The 15807-nt window shown below is 37.9% G+C and overlaps 1 protein-coding gene across 8 annotated transcripts in view; it reads left to right on the plus strand.

Moving 5' to 3' along the window:
- Positions 1-15807, plus strand: part of IMMP2L (inner mitochondrial membrane peptidase subunit 2) — an 896337-nt gene that overhangs the window by 27173 nt on the left and 853357 nt on the right. The window contains exon 1 of one of the 8 annotated variants that reach the window (XM_063100448.1): positions 10985-11048. The exons of the other annotated variants lie outside the window; for them this stretch is intronic. The gene's annotated coding sequence lies outside the window, so the exon portion shown is untranslated. Of the gene's footprint in view, positions 1-10984; positions 11049-15807 lie in introns of those variants that run through there. 8 annotated transcript variants of the gene reach the window in all.

Raw genomic sequence — 15807 nt, forward strand, 5'->3', positions numbered from 1 at the left:
CCTCCCATTAGAGCCTGGTGATAGACCTTCAGGTGCTCCCTACCTTCTGCCGAGTTGAAATCCCAGTTTGGTCTGGTCAACGGGAATCCTGCATCTATAACATCAGGGAGGAGGGTAGGTTGCCCATCATTTCCTGGAACGTTCTTTTGAGTCTCCAGGAGGATTTGTTTCTCCTCAGTGGTGAACAGGACCTGGAGGAGCTGCTGGCAGTCATCCCAGGTGGGCTGATGAGTAAAGAGAAGGGATTCTACAAGGTTAGTGAGACCCTGGGGGTTTTCAGAGAAAGGGGGATTCTGAGATTTCCAGTTGTAAAGATCGGAAGAGGAGAAAGGCCAGTACTGTAAGGGCTGGTTGCCCTCTTCATCAGAAGGGCCATAAGCCCACAGGGGGAAGATAGGAATTGCCTCTGAAGAGGCCACTCATTTACTGCGTGTCCCTTGAGCAGGCCCTCTTTCGGGTTCTTGTGGGTCCTATGGCGGATCTGATGGGCAGACTGCCTGTGGTCAGAGAGAAGGGGGATAGGGAGGAGGAGGAGGATCAGAAAGAAGCCATTCCGGGTCAGTGGATGGCAGGACCTCTGGTTTCTTTTCCATTTCTCGAAGAGCAGATACAGCCAATGGGCCTGTTAGGGGAACAAAGGGATGGTCCCATGGAGGAGGATCCATGACTAGATCTTCCCAGACAATGATATAAGGGATCTGGTCTGGGTAACTTTCAGAACTAAAAATCTTCCTTTTTACCGCCGTGATCAGTGGCGGAGAGAAGGAACCTTCAGCGGTGGAGAGAAGGAACCTTCAGCGGGCCACCCGAGTTGGAGAGTCGGCCACTCTGAAGAACAAAGTGTCGTCCACTTCTTCCTTTTAACCTGCACAGACAAATTATTAGCCCTTTCCTTCACATCAGTCCAGTATTTCAGAGTTAGAGTTAAAGGGGTAGAGACAGACTGCCCCATGTCGCCCCAGAAAATTGTCAGTCCCCACACACACGCAGCCAGACAAACAAAAACCAAAACACTGACGCGCCCCTGCCATGGGCGCCACAACCAGATTATCAGAGAACTCGGGAGGGGTCTCCTTCCTAGAGATCTCCCGTGGAGGCGAACTTGTTCGTCTCCCACAGAGGAATCTGGAGCGTCCTCCAGGATTCCTGTGGCCTCGATGTGCCGGTACGTCTACCCACCGCTATGACCACTACAGACCGATGGCTCCGCCTCGGAGCCTCAGAAAATCTGAAACCAGATCGGTGTCTCCGTCCTGGAGCCACCAAAAAACCCAAAACCAGATTACAGTAAACAACAAAGAAGACTCAAAGACAGACACAGCAGACAGACAGAGACAACTGCAGTATCTGCTCGAGCAATCCTCCGTTCTCTAGTCTCTGGTCCCGGAGAGAGAGAGCCGTTTCCCGGCCAATGCACCAAAAATGTAAGACTTGTGCACTGTGCACAAATCCCACACGTCGGGATGGCTCACCTCACAAAGACCATGAGACAGAGACCTCTGCAATCAAGCAAGAGGAGTTTATTCCAGCATGCTGGGGTCACTCAGTCTCCTGGACAGGAGCGACCCCCTAGCTCTTAACACAAGCACTTTTTATACAGTTTGGTAGGCAGACTTTTTGCAACAGGATGAGTTGTATACTGCTTACGGGTTATCTGAGGTGACCTTTAGATTTATTGGGGAGCTTTAGCGGGCTGATACCCTGATAAGGAACAGTGTATTTCCCAATTGTTTATCTTCCTTGTGGCCAGGTGGCCTCTAGATAAGGAACTGGTCAGTTCCTGGGACCGGGTGGTGGTTAATCCCTTCCTGGAATTTAGTGTGCCTGGGCCCTCCTGGCCTCTACTTAACCCCTTAGAAGGTACCTTGCTTAAAATGGCATTAGTTATGTTTTCTCGTTTTTAGCAAGCATTAGTACAGAAGCAAATTGCACATGTTAAAGTTATTTTTTTCTCTACAGTAACAAAAAACGTTAGTCTGTTGAAATAGATGAAGTGAATTACCTACTCATTGGCATAGCTAGCCCTTGAATCCAAGTCTTCTGATTTTTAATTTGGTGCTGAATGTGGGAGGAAGAGAAAGAATTTAGCCCTGACCTGAATGGGATGGGCACTTGGTTTTTGAGGAGTGACACATGCATGGAGGTATTATCAGACGGATTGCATGGCTCTCAATACAGCCTGATTTGGCCACTTATTTTCTCCCTCATATCCCTGGCTGGCCTTTAAAGGACTGGAATGTCTGACATAGCCATACCAAATGGGCTTTCCATCAACATTATAAATGGGTGGTAATATAAACTATATCTACAATTAAACAAGCAGTCAGATACATTTATTAAGCACTTGCAAATGCTTAGCAGAATTTAATAACTTTAGGCTATATAACAAGAGTGAGACATGGTCCTTGCTGATAGGTGCTTACAATCTAGTTGGGGAGATTTGACATACTTATAAAACTGTCACTAACAATATTGTGTACCAAGTGTGAACTAACAGTATGATGCTCACCAAACTGACAAAGTATCCTGAGACCAAAGAATGAAGCAGGCAACTCTGTATGGTTTACAAGGAGTTTATTATTGTTATTATTGTTATTGATGGGAGGTTACTTACAGGGATTGGGCAGAGTATGGATCCATCTCAGTGCTGTGCAACTGCTTTCTCTGCACCCCAAGGCAGGGGGTGGGGCGAGTTGAGGCTTATAAGGGACTTAGAGATAACAATGTAGCTATGCCAAAGAGAAAGGCTGCTGAAGTGTCAGATTCCCAGGCACTCCATGTCCTCCTGTTGTTTATCTTTGGGGTTGCTGTTGTCACTCCCCTTATCTCAAGCTTAGCATTCTGTTCCTGTCCCTTCCTCAGCTGCTAAGCAACTTGTGCTGGGGAAAAATTGTTAACTATTGAAGCCACAGCCCGGAAGGCCATGACGATGGAGTGAGCTCTGACCAGCATTCCTACAGGTGTGGCTAGTGAATACCAGAGGAGTTTGGAGGTAGAAGAGCATTGTGGGATAGACTGCACATGTAAAGTTTCCCAGAAGAGATGAAAGTTAGATTAATTGCTTCTCAGCTCTGTAGAACTTATGAATAATTCTATATGTTCAGCTCTAAAGGTTTTATTTTAATTTAATTTTTTAAACATTTAATCACCTTTAATCTACCACTCAAAGAATATCCTTGTAGAATATTTTTCCATTCATATTTTTTTTATTTTTATTATTTTATTTTAACTAATTAAAAAAGTTGGGGGGTGCTGGCTGGTACAGGGATTGAATCCTGGACCTTGGTGTTATTAGCACCATACTTTAAACAACCGAGCTAACTGGCTAGCCCCTCTAAAGTTTTAGATGCATGTAACTTGTAAAGTTACACAGCTGGCACTTGATTGCAGGTGTTTCCCTGACTTTCAGTTGAGTGCCATTCCACAGTTCCACACTTGTGCACAGACTGGCTGAAGGGTGTCTCATTTCTGCACATCACTCCTGAGCATATTAGTCCCTTTTCTGTTGCTTATAACAGAGTACCTCAAACTAGGTAATTTATAAAGAAATAAAATTTATTTCTTACCTTTTTGGAGGCTGGGAATTCACTGTCCAGGGGGTGCATCTGGGGAGGGCCTTATTCTGGGTGAGAACTCTCTGCATGGTCCTGTGGTGATGCAGGGTATCACATGGTGAGAATGGCATGAGCTCTTTCATGTGATCTCCTTATAAAGCAGTCAGTCCACACACATAACTCATTACTCCACGAATGGACTAATCCATTCATGACAGCACAGTCCTCATGATCCAACCACCATTTTTTTTTTTTTTTTAAGATGACTGGTAGGGGGATCTTAACCTTTGACTCGGTGTTGTTAGCACCCACACTCTCCCAAGTGAGACAACCGGCCATCCCCATATAGGGATCCGAACCCATGGCCTTGGTGTTATCAGCACCACACTTTCCCAAGTGAGCCATGGGCCGGCCCATCCAACTACCTTTTAAAGGCCCCATCTTTTGAAATACCATAATTAGATTTCCCATCCCTTTAACACTGTTAAATGGGTATCAAGTTTCCAATGTGTGAAATTTTAGGGAACACATTCAACCCATAGCAATGTATTTTCACCAGCAAATTGAATTCTCCCCACTGGTCTGAATGTTGCATGATGAAGTACCCCCTGGTTTCAGTTGCCAGGTTCTCTTTTTGTTTCTTGATTGGCAAAATTGCTAAAATTGCTAGTTAAGTGTGAATTTGGTGGATTTTTCCATTTAGGGTGATCTTTTTACTAAGAAACTGTTCAAGTGTGATGGGATATTTGTGTACAGTATATAAAACATAGCAGCTGGCTGTATTTAAAGTAGGCCTTTTTTGTTGAAAGATTATTTTGGTGTTCTATATTATAAATCATTAACTAGAGGATACATACATATATAATGTTATTAAACATAATAAGATAAGTAAATTTAGAAATAGCTGCATCAGAGAATAAATATTTTTCTCAAACCCCATGTTGTTTGGCCTCTACCTGGATATTTCTACATCTCTCATTTTAGCTCAAAGATGCGCCTATAAACCTGACAGAGATGAATTTAGTTTAACCAAGAAATATGAAAGACGTTAGGGCTTAAATTATGCAGCGCAAACCTCAATCCTCTGCTGATTCTTTAAGGCAGTGGTTTTTCACCTTTTTTCTTTTCTTTTCTTATTTTAATGTAAAGAAACATTCTTCAAGGAAAATCTTGCTTGAATTCCATTATTTAAAATAAAAAATAATCCAATAAATAAAAGCAGAGTGGCTGTGATTGAGGCAGGGGGTCAGGACTCAGAGCTCTGCTTACTTAGTGCCTACTTCCCTCGGCCCTCAAGCCTCCAGGGAATCCTTGGGATGCCATGGAGCACAGATTGAAAAACATCAGTTTTAAGGAAGAACAAACTAAACACTTTCTAAAAATAAGCTGTTAATTGAAAAATGCCTTGTAGTTGAATGGGTTATGAAAATTACTTTGTCCTTGTTATACCTATATTTATTGCCTTTAGACATGAGTGCTGTGCTATGATTTATTGAAGAAAAAAGCACCACAAAATTAACTTCCTTAAGTTCAGTGTACATATATGTATCTATATATGTGTGTACATATATCTATGTATATGTATAATTTCTTTAAAAATCACTTTATCCATAAATATCTTCAACTGTGAAGTAAAACTATCACATGAGAGATGGGGATAGTCAGACATATGCACATACACATACTCAATTTGTTGCTTGTGGTTGGGCAATGCCTTTTTCTCAATCTATGTCTCCACAACATCCATCTTTTTTTTTTTTTTTTTTTTGTGGCTGGTATGGGCATCTGAACCCATGACCTTGAGGTTATAAGGCTGTGCTCTAACCGAGCTAAATGGCCAGCCCAATCCATCATATTTTGAATATGATGTAGATACTCTACATAGACAGGAAGTTATGTGGTTAGCTTACCGCAATGATTATTTTAAAAAATAGTTTTAGTAATTATAGGAAGTGATTTATTAATTTCTTCAAAAAAACTGGATTGAACATTGAACACTTAAGTGCAAGGCACTGGCGTGTGGCAGTGAACAAGATTCTGTCCTTACAAAACTCACCCAATTGGGAGTAAGGATGAGAAAATCAAGTGTGATGAATGCTATGCTAGGAGAAGCATAGGATTTTATGGGAACACACAGAAAGGGCATTGAATTCAGACCTGGACAGTCAGGTTGCACTTCCCAGTAGAGTGACATCTAAGCTACCCTGAAGGATGAATAAGGGTTGGCCAGGACAAAGAAAGGTGGGAAGAGTGGTGAAGACAGAAGGAAGAGCATGTATAAGGGCTCAGAGACAAGTAAAAGTATGGCACATTCTAGAAATTGCATATAGCTGGGTTTGGTTGGTGCATGATGTCTCAATGAAAGAATGGAAGTGACAAGATTAGGGATCTAATCATAATTAACCTCATATACTAAATCTAAGCAATTTGATATTATGCTTTAGGAAATGGCAAGTTATTGAAGAATTTCAAGCAGGAGGAAGTTAGGATGAGATGAGTTGTATGTTTTCAGGAGAGGGCACTTTGGCTAACTACCATGTTGACCTTGGGACAGCTGTTTGGGTGATCTGAGAGTAGAAGGACCAGAGAGTATAGAGTACTGTATAGTTGGTCTGCCCATAACATCCCCAATGGCCTCTCTCCTTTAGAAAATCTTTCTTCATTTTATTTTTATGGCTTTCTTAATCTTATCACAAGGCTAGAATAATTCAAAATAACAATGTGAAAGAAGGAAAAGTGAACATTATGCAATATCTGTATAGACATAGAAACAGATCTTTATTCTTTCAGTATAGAAACAAGTATGATCCCTGGCACATAGCAGGTATCCAATAAATGTTTATTGATGTGAAAGGAGTAAATACCAAAGAGATGCCGATTCAGTTCATTTTTTTTTTTATAGTGATTTCTCTGCTTCTCCCAATGTGTCCTTTAGGCTCAGATAATTTCAGTGTCAGCTGTTTCTTAATAAACCTATGAGGGTCCAACCATTGTATACCAGTACTAATAATTCATAAAACAGTGTACATTTTAAACAGTCTTCAGATTCACAAACTTTCTATTTTAGTGCTGGGTCCCAAATTCATTTAACAGTTGGATATGCAGGTATAATAATCAAAGAACAGTGAAAAACTTTAACTCAGCTCAACAATTATTCTTTGGAAATTAGTGTAGAAGGATAAATTATGAATTGAAATTTTTTTTGTACCCGTGAGAGCGCATCATTTCTGATGTATTTCTGAGAGTGATCACAAAGAAAACTTATTTTAAAATAATATTTTGCATTTTATTTACTTACAAAATTTTTTTGTGGTATTAATTGCTTATATGAAATTAAATTAGTATCACCTGATTTATCTGTTGAAGTTAAACACCCGTTTCTTTAATATTGCCCAAATTCAGAAAATAAGAAAATTCAAAGCTATTTTTCACTGGCTTATACTCATTAAAAACATTTTTTAAGTTATCAAATTTTTTCATATTTAGCAAGTGGGAACACCTTTCAAACAAATTCCTGTGTCCTTTGGATGTACTTCCATCTTTTTTCTGAACACTTCTTGGTGGCATAATATGTTCTAGACTCATTTTATACCTTCCCTGCCCCCAGACCTGGAATCAACCCTTTCTCTGAGGAGTTATGGTTCCTTACAGTGGGGGATGGTATTAGAACTTAAGAGCTGAGTGCTAGATATACTCATTGTTACTTCTTTGTCTTTGTCTCTAGGACCTCACAGCATCCTTCCTTGACTTCCCCCTGTGTACTTATATCTCTTGTTTCCCACAATGAGCACTCTAGTTCCCAACTAATACCTGTATTCATTTGCTCAATCCTACAGTGCATCTATATAAAATAGTTTCAGAACTGTTTCTCTCATTGTTCACATTTTTCCTCCCCCCACCCCCACTGAGGATATATAATTAAATACTGTGTTCAAAAGTTAATTGGAATTAGTTCCTGCTCTCCCCCACCGGAGCTGATGACTGTTAAATTATCTGTCTTGTTTGGATTTAAGCTTCTAGTGGCGGCAAGGACCATTTCTTTTTTTTTTTTTTTTTAGTGGCTGGTTGGTATGGGGATCCAAACCCTTGACCTTGCTGTGTACATTTTTTCTTATATATAATCATTTGTTGCTTAATGATGGTGGTACATTCTGAGAAATGTGTCTTTAGTCAATTTCGTTGTCATGGGAACATCATAGTGTGTATGTACAAATAAATCTAGTAGATGGTATAGCCTACTATACACCTAAGTTACATGTCTGTCGTTGACCAAAACAGCATTATGTAGCGCCTGGCTGTATATTTTATATAATCAAAATGTGTGGTATAAATCAAGAACATTAATGAGATTGTTTTGCCCTGCATTTAATATCTTTCATTAGAAGCTCCCACTGAAGCAAAATGAAGTGTAGTTTCTCTTCTCTTTTCTTCCTTCCTTTTTTCCATCTTTCCTTTCTTTCCCTTTTTTTATCTCTTTCTTTTTTTTTTAATGAAATGTTTCTCTACCTCAATGCATTTTACTCAGGATAGTAGAGGCACTTCTGCTATTAATGCCATATATGCATTCCTAAAAGTCGTTAATTCTGCAAAATCATGCCCTAAAAATTATAGGGCTTATATAGAAAATAGGGCTAGGGACAGATCATTTGAAACCAGTGGAATTTTATAAACAGGTCTAACAAAATAGCAGCTATAAGAAAAACAGTGTTAAATCTCCACTGGCATTTGCCCCCTACATCACAGTCAATCTTAGCCTTAAACCCAGATTTTCTTCCTTTGAGTTGTAGGTCCTTAAATTCATCTACTTCTAAAATAGACCAATTTCATCAAAATAAAAAATCTGCTCCAGGGTGTTGACTTATTGATTTTATTTTATTTTAAACTCAGGGGAAAATATCTTTGCATTTCTTCATTTACACTGTCAGCTTCCTTATAGCTTAACAGTGGAAAGTCTTACAGCCACTAAATGAGACTGGGAAAATTGTATAGGAACCAACACAACTTTCAAATTTTACTGACATTATTTTCTTGAATATCAGCTAATTTACATTAAAGAAATATCTGTTGTAACAGAAAAGACTATAATATTATTTTTGCCTTAGGATATGTAGATAATATATAGCCATTATTGAAAATTTAATATGGGAAAACATAAGGAAGAAAATAAAAGTCCCTTAACTGCAAGTAAATACTATCATCATTTTGGTTCATATTGTTTGTACTGGACCTCTTTCTATGATGATAATGGTGATGATGATATGTGTATAAAATTCACATAAATGGCTTTGTATCATACATATTTCCAACTTTTTTTGAAAACAATATTGAGCAATATAGCTATATACTGTCCTGTTTAATAATTGCAAATTAGGGCCAAGCCCGTGGTGTGCTCGGGAGAGTGTGGCGCTGGGAGCACAGCGACGCTCCCGCCACGGGTTCTGATCCTATATAGGAATGACCGGTGCACTCACTGGCTGAGTACCGGTCACGAAAAAGACAAAAAGAAAAAAAAAAAATTGCAAATTATTCTGCTGTTTGCATGCCATCATTTATTTACATATTTGTGGACATTTAGGTTGTTTTCAGTTTTTCACTTGTTACACTTCTTGGTGTGTAATGGAGATGCAAGATAACTCAAAGCAACATGAATGCAATGAGAAGCCTGAAGGGACTGCACCTCAGTAACTGCTCATTTAGAAGGAGAAACTGGGTACAGCCCCAATTCAAAGTTAGCGTCTGTTTTTATTGTAAAGACAAGGAAGTTTCATAAGAAAAATCAGTTGGTTCAGTCATTTCAAAAGGACACAGCAACGTGGGCAATGTGACAAAAGTAATCTACAGCTAAGTATAGCTTAAACTACAGAAACTAGTAACATTATTTAAATTAACAATGTGACATTCCAGAGTACAATTTGTGAAAAGCTAAATTGATCAAACTGTGGTCATTATCTAAAGTATAGCCTCTCCTTAAATGATTTAAGCAAAACTTACATTCTTATGATTAAATCTAAGTATAATTGTCTCTAAAGTTTCCACCAACAAATAGCTTGCCCTTAGCAAACATTTTCTCACATTTGTCCCTACAGCAATTCTTTCAAGTCTTTTAACAACAATCAGTATGTTAAATAATGAAAGTACATAATCCCATCCCTAAAAAGTAATTAGAATTGATTAGATGGGCTTTTGCCCCACTAGCTGTAGGCCATTGCCTCCTAGCCAAGGACTTTTATCCCATACATGCATTACACATTACATAAAAACTCTATACTGAAAATCAACTGAGAATCAACATATACTTGATTAGAATTGATTAGATGGGCTTTTTGCCCCACTAGCTGTAGGCCATTGCCTCTTAGCTAAGGACTTTTGTCCCATAAGTTTTTTTAGCTAAAGAGCCCTGTCTAAAAATCAAACAAGAATCAAGATTTCTAATCCTCTGCATTCACTGTTATAAATAATGGTGTGTTAAAAATCCTGGATCATATCTTTTCTCCTGTAAGATACATTTCTACAAGTGGTATCTCTGCATTGGAAGGTGTATTCATGTAATATTTTGGTACATATTACCATATTACATTTAAGAAAGGTTGTACCCATTTACACCGAGCAGAACATGAAAAGTTCTATTTTCCCCTACTGGGTACTGTCAGTTTTTAAAATCTTTGACAGTCACATAGGCTAAAAAAGTGATATTTTGTTTTAATTTGTATTCATTTATTATTAAAAATATGTGGTTATACATTTTTATATAATTATATAATATATATATTTTGCTTTCGGTGAAATGCCTTTCATGTATTTTATTTTTCTGTCAGAACTTTGGCCTTTTTTCTTATAATTTATAAGAATTATATAATTTTAGAGATATTGAGCCTTTGTGATTAATATATATTGCAATTTTTTTATGTCATGCTGATTATCTTTTAACCTTATTTATTATATGTTTTGATTTTTATGTAGTCAAATCTATCAGTATTTTCCTTTTATGTTTTCTGGGTTTGATAAGATGTTCACAGAGGCATCTTTCTACCCTTAAAAGACTGTTTGCCTTTATTTTCCTTTATTAGTTTTATGTTTTCATTTATTACATTTAATACTTGAATTATAGGGACTTTATTTTCTTACAATGAATTAAGTGAATGTCTAGCTTTGATTTTTTCCCCCTCTGAATTGTGACTAGTTGTTCAGCATCATTTGTTAATTCAGCTTCCTCTCCTCCAACTGTGAATGTTCACTTTATCAAACCAAGTTTCATTGTGTCTTTGTGTCTTTTTCTGGGTTTAGTATGGTATTAGTTATTTCTGCAAACAAATTACCCCAAAACTCAGTGGCTTAAAACCTTATCTTCTTGTACAGTTTCCATGGGTCAGAAATTCAGGAGGAGCTCATCTCTGCAGTTGTGGTGCAGGGTCTCTCTGGAGGCTGAAGTTAAGATTTCATCCCGAGCCACAGGCATCAGAAGGCTTAACTGAGGCTGGAGAACCTGCCTTGAAGGTGGTTCACTCACATGGCTGGCGAGTGGGTGCTGGCTGTTGGTGGGAGGGAGGCCTCCATTCCTCTCCACATGGATTTCTGCCAGGGCTGGCTGTCCTCACGTCGGGGCACACTGGCTTGCCTGAAAGTAACGATCTGAGAGAGAGGACAGCAAACCTGGCAGAAGCTATCCTTTTTACTACTAGCCTCAGAAGTTACACAGCATCACTTGTGTCATGTTCTGTTTACTAGTAGCAAGTCACTAAGTCTGACTCCCCCTTAAGGGGAGAGGAATTAGGCTCCACATTTTGAAGAATGTGCTTGTTAAAGAATTTGTAGATATTTTAAAAACACCACAGCTTCCTTCTGTTCCATTCATATATTCATCTACTTCTGCACTAATATCATACTTTCTTAATACATTTACCCATTTAAAGAATTTTATACCAAAATGAATTATGCTGCTTTCATGTATTTGTCTATTTCTGCACTAATTTCACACTTTTTAATACTGTACTAGCCCGTTTCTGTTGCTTATAACAAAATTTTGAAACTGGGTGATTTATAAAGAAAATGAAATTTATTGCTTACAGTTTCTGAGGCTGGGAAGTCCAAAGTCCAGGGAACACAGCTGGTGAAGGTCTTGGTGGTGGCAACAGTGATGGCAGGGTATCACATTGAGAAAATGGTGGAGCAGAGAGAGCAGAGAGAGACTCTCCTCTTCTTTTAAAGCCCTCAGGATCATGCCCATGACCACCATTTTTAATCCATTCACTACTGCACGGCCCTACAATCCAATCATCTCTTCAAAGCTCCACTTTTTAATTACCATTATAGGATTTCCCACCTTCTTAACAGTTACAGTGGGGACCAAGTTTTTAATACATAAAACTTGGGGATACTTTTTGAGTTTCATTGACTTTTGGGGGGACATAATTCAATCCACTACAAATATATTGATTAATTTAAAGAGTCTTAGATCACATTGATGGAATGTCACATAACACTATGCTCTACTGTATTTGACAGTCATTGGCTTTTGACAACTATCTAAAAATAGCTATATGAGATAATACTGATAATAATCTAGTGACGTTTTAAGTTACTTTCTTTCCCCAATATCCCATGCTTCTTTAGCATTATGTAGTAGGAATCTTGTATTTCATTGCAGATGTCTGCTTACAGTGTTAAAAAAAAATTTGATGCTATTTTATGCTTCTGTGAGTAATTTTGAATGTTTTGATTGGCAGATACATACTTACGGGCATTTCATGTTGAAATTTCCCAGCTATCTTAAAATAATATTATATTAGTCCGTTTCTATTGCTTATAACAGAATATTCGGGACTGGGTAATTTGAAAGAAAACAAAACTTATTGCTTAAAGTTTTGGAGGCTGGGAAGTCCAAAGTCCAGGGAACACATCTGGTGAAGGCCTTTGATGGTGACTTCAGCAATGCAGGGTGTCACCTGACAAGAATAGTGGAGTAGAGACAGAAATAGCTTCTTCATTCACTCTCTTGTTTTAGCCACCAGAACCACTCCCATTAATTCCAAGAATGGATCAATCCTTTTATGAGGATATAGTCCTCACAATCCAGCCACTGCTCCAAGGCCCCACCTTTCAACTACCCACTCTCTTAACGCTGTCACAGTGGAGGTTAAGTTTCTGATACATGGACCTTGGGGGACACAATTCAACCCACTGCAAGTCTCTTCTACTATATAGGTAAGTATGCAAAAATCAAAACAGGATATTTAAGTGTGGGGAGCAATCTAAATAACATCTCAGTTCCATATGCTGTAATAACTTACCAGAGGCTCATTATAATCTCTGGATTTTCTGTGCAGCAGACACTTGAGTCCAGAGAGTGCTGAGCTCCATCTGCCTTAGACTCCAGGCTACACAGTGTGATCTTCTTTGTATTCTGACTCTTGACTGTTTTTATTTATGTATGTATGTATTTATTTATTTATTTTTAACTTATGTTGCCAGCTTGGCCTCTGTGGCCATTTTGACAAGTGCGTGGGTGTTTGTTGTGCACATGCACTTGTGCTTATAAATTTAAAGGACCGCAGCCACTCATTCCAAAACAATTTGTTATTGTTCCCTTCACCTTAAAATGCCTGAATTTTTTCCTTTGGCTTGCATCTTCATGCAGTACTAAGCCTGTACTGCTGCTGTTTGAGCTCCCCATGGACTTGCAGCTGCCATAGATGGGTTGTGGGCGGCCTTCCAACTCTTCCAGCCATAGTTTGGACAGGTTTTATTTTTGACAGACTAATCAGAGCCTTAATGTGCTTCTCTGCTGGAGGAACCTTTTTTTCTGTTTTATATTTATTGTTCTGTAAAGAGTCATAAGACTCCATTGGCTGGCCATAAGTTTACTGGTTAAATTCTACTTCTCAATGCCACTTTTTTTGTGACCTTTCTTTTTCATCTTTGTCACTTTGCGGTCTAGTGGCCTTGGCTGTTTTGAGAAATCTTCCTGCTCCTTACTCCCAACTCTGATCAAAGGAAAAGCCATGTTGTTGGTATGAATTTGAGTTGATATTATATTCACTCACAGGCATTTATAGTTTGGTAAAGAAAGCAACAAATCTGAGGCCTGCAGGGTAGGGATCAGGATAGGATTTTCATGAGACCCTGAAATCATATTCTTTTTAAAAAATTATCCCATTCTACTTACTGTTGAGGCTTAATGAGACCCTGTACCATTCTAAAATAGAGCAGAAGTAGAGTTGCTGTGAAAAGTAACTAAGAGAAATGAATACAGAGCAGTGTTAGAGAGTAGGCAAAAAAGTGAGGCCATGGAGTAGGTAAGGAGCAGCACAGCTCTCCTTGGATGACTGTGCTTCAGTAACTGGCTGTCACATGGTGTTTCCAGTGACATTTTCCCATTACTCATGTTATTGCCTGATGCTCATTTTCTGATATTCTTCTTGTTTATTTTGTGACCTTCTTTTTTTAGATTCTGAATGTTACCATCTTTTATTTCCCCTGCCTCACTTCTATTTCTTAGTTTTGATATTTGAAGGGCTTTTGATTTTTTTTTTTTTTTTGAGGAGAGTTCCCCCCCCCCCCCATTTACAGGCTTTCTTAATTGTTTAAATCTAATTTTGCCCAAATGCTAAATAAAGCAGTATTTTCTTCTTAGCTATTCAGTAAGTATTTTTGATACTGGAAATTGATTCTTTCACTAATTTGAAATAGTATTGCTTGAGGAATAAGTAGACTTACGGTGAGATAGTTAAACATCTTCTAATTGCTTTGTTTGGGTTGTGGATAAGTACCTAATCTGGTCTGTTTCATTTACACATATATTTAAGTTGCCACATTGTTAGCTTAAAATCCACATTGCCTTTAGCTTCTATTTAATGACAGCAGTTATGCTTTTCTATTAAATTGGAAAAAAATTAGAGCACAGTGTTGAAATCCAAATTTTGTGGATATTAGAGTTTAAAGCTCACCAAGTTTCTCCTTGCTAATGGTTATCATTTAATAGGACTTTTTCATTGTATAAAAAGCTATTCACTGTCCTATTAATTTTTATGGTAAACTATTTATGCAGAATTTACGGCATTTCAATAACTGAAATTTGGGATTGGGTCTTAGTTTTAAATGCTGTTAAATGGTGTTTATATAGAGTTACAGATAAGGATAATTTATAGGGTTAGGGTGGTCTTAGCCAGCTCTTAGAAAACACTAGCGCACTGTTATATTTTTGTTTTATATGGTTTCCAAAAATATTGGAGCCATGAAGATGTCCATATTGCTAAGGAAAAAGCAAAACAAAGCAAAACAAAAAATTGGTATTAAATCCAGTCTTCTTCCTCACTTCTGTTAATATATGTCCTGTTTCCTGGTCTGGGCAGCATTCTCCCTATCTCAAATAGGCCATTTATACCTTTCCTGTCATAATTATATTTTCCTCTTGCCCAAGAGATTTACCATATGTAATTTATTCTTTTATTTCTAACATTTTAATGAAAAATGTTCATACAGAAAAGTTCTAAGAATTTTATAGTGGACATTCTTAAACCCGTCACCTACATTCTAATTCATTTTTTTTCTTTTCAGCTTTTCTCATTACGAATTTTTTCTTGCAATTCCAGCTGTTGTCATGTTCCCCCCTTGCCCTAGCCCCATGACTATTACATAATTTATTCCTGTGATCCAATTCTGGCACTAAGTCATTTATTACCTTTTATTTTGCTTTTTTTTTTTTAACAGTTCTCAAAACACCTAAGATAGTGCTAAACACATTCTTTTTAATTGGCCAATGTCAGTAAATATGATTGCCTTTAACCATTCAAATCTTAGAACAGGATAAGGTTTAAAGCAGAACAAAGTTATCACTCTATTTATTAGGTGTCTTATCACCTAGAAAATGGGCTTTTATTGGTTTATTATATGGAATAGACATTCTTAATTCTTATTCTTTTTTGATTTGTTATTGCTAGTCCTCTTTAGCATGGCTAGTGCTTTTATCTGAAGAAATACCTTTTATTTGATGATCTAGCCATCGTTCTTCAATACATTATGTGTAGTGTATTCAGATACTAGTTTTATGGGTGGTTTATTTTCTTCATACAAATTCTTACTTTAAAAACACACATATGAAGTTTTTGAACCTTCAAAAACCCTGCAAAGTAACACAGATGAAAAAAATTGGCTTGGTGAGATGAAGTAATTTGTCTAAAGTTGCGTGATTGAATCCCTATTTGAACTAAGTAAGGTCCTCTAGATTCAAAGCCCAGCTGTTCACTGATTTTCCTTC

The sequence above is a fragment of the Cynocephalus volans genome, chromosome 6 (assembly GCF_027409185.1).
Source record: "Cynocephalus volans isolate mCynVol1 chromosome 6, mCynVol1.pri, whole genome shotgun sequence".
Taxonomy (NCBI): domain Eukaryota; kingdom Metazoa; phylum Chordata; class Mammalia; order Dermoptera; family Cynocephalidae; genus Cynocephalus; species Cynocephalus volans.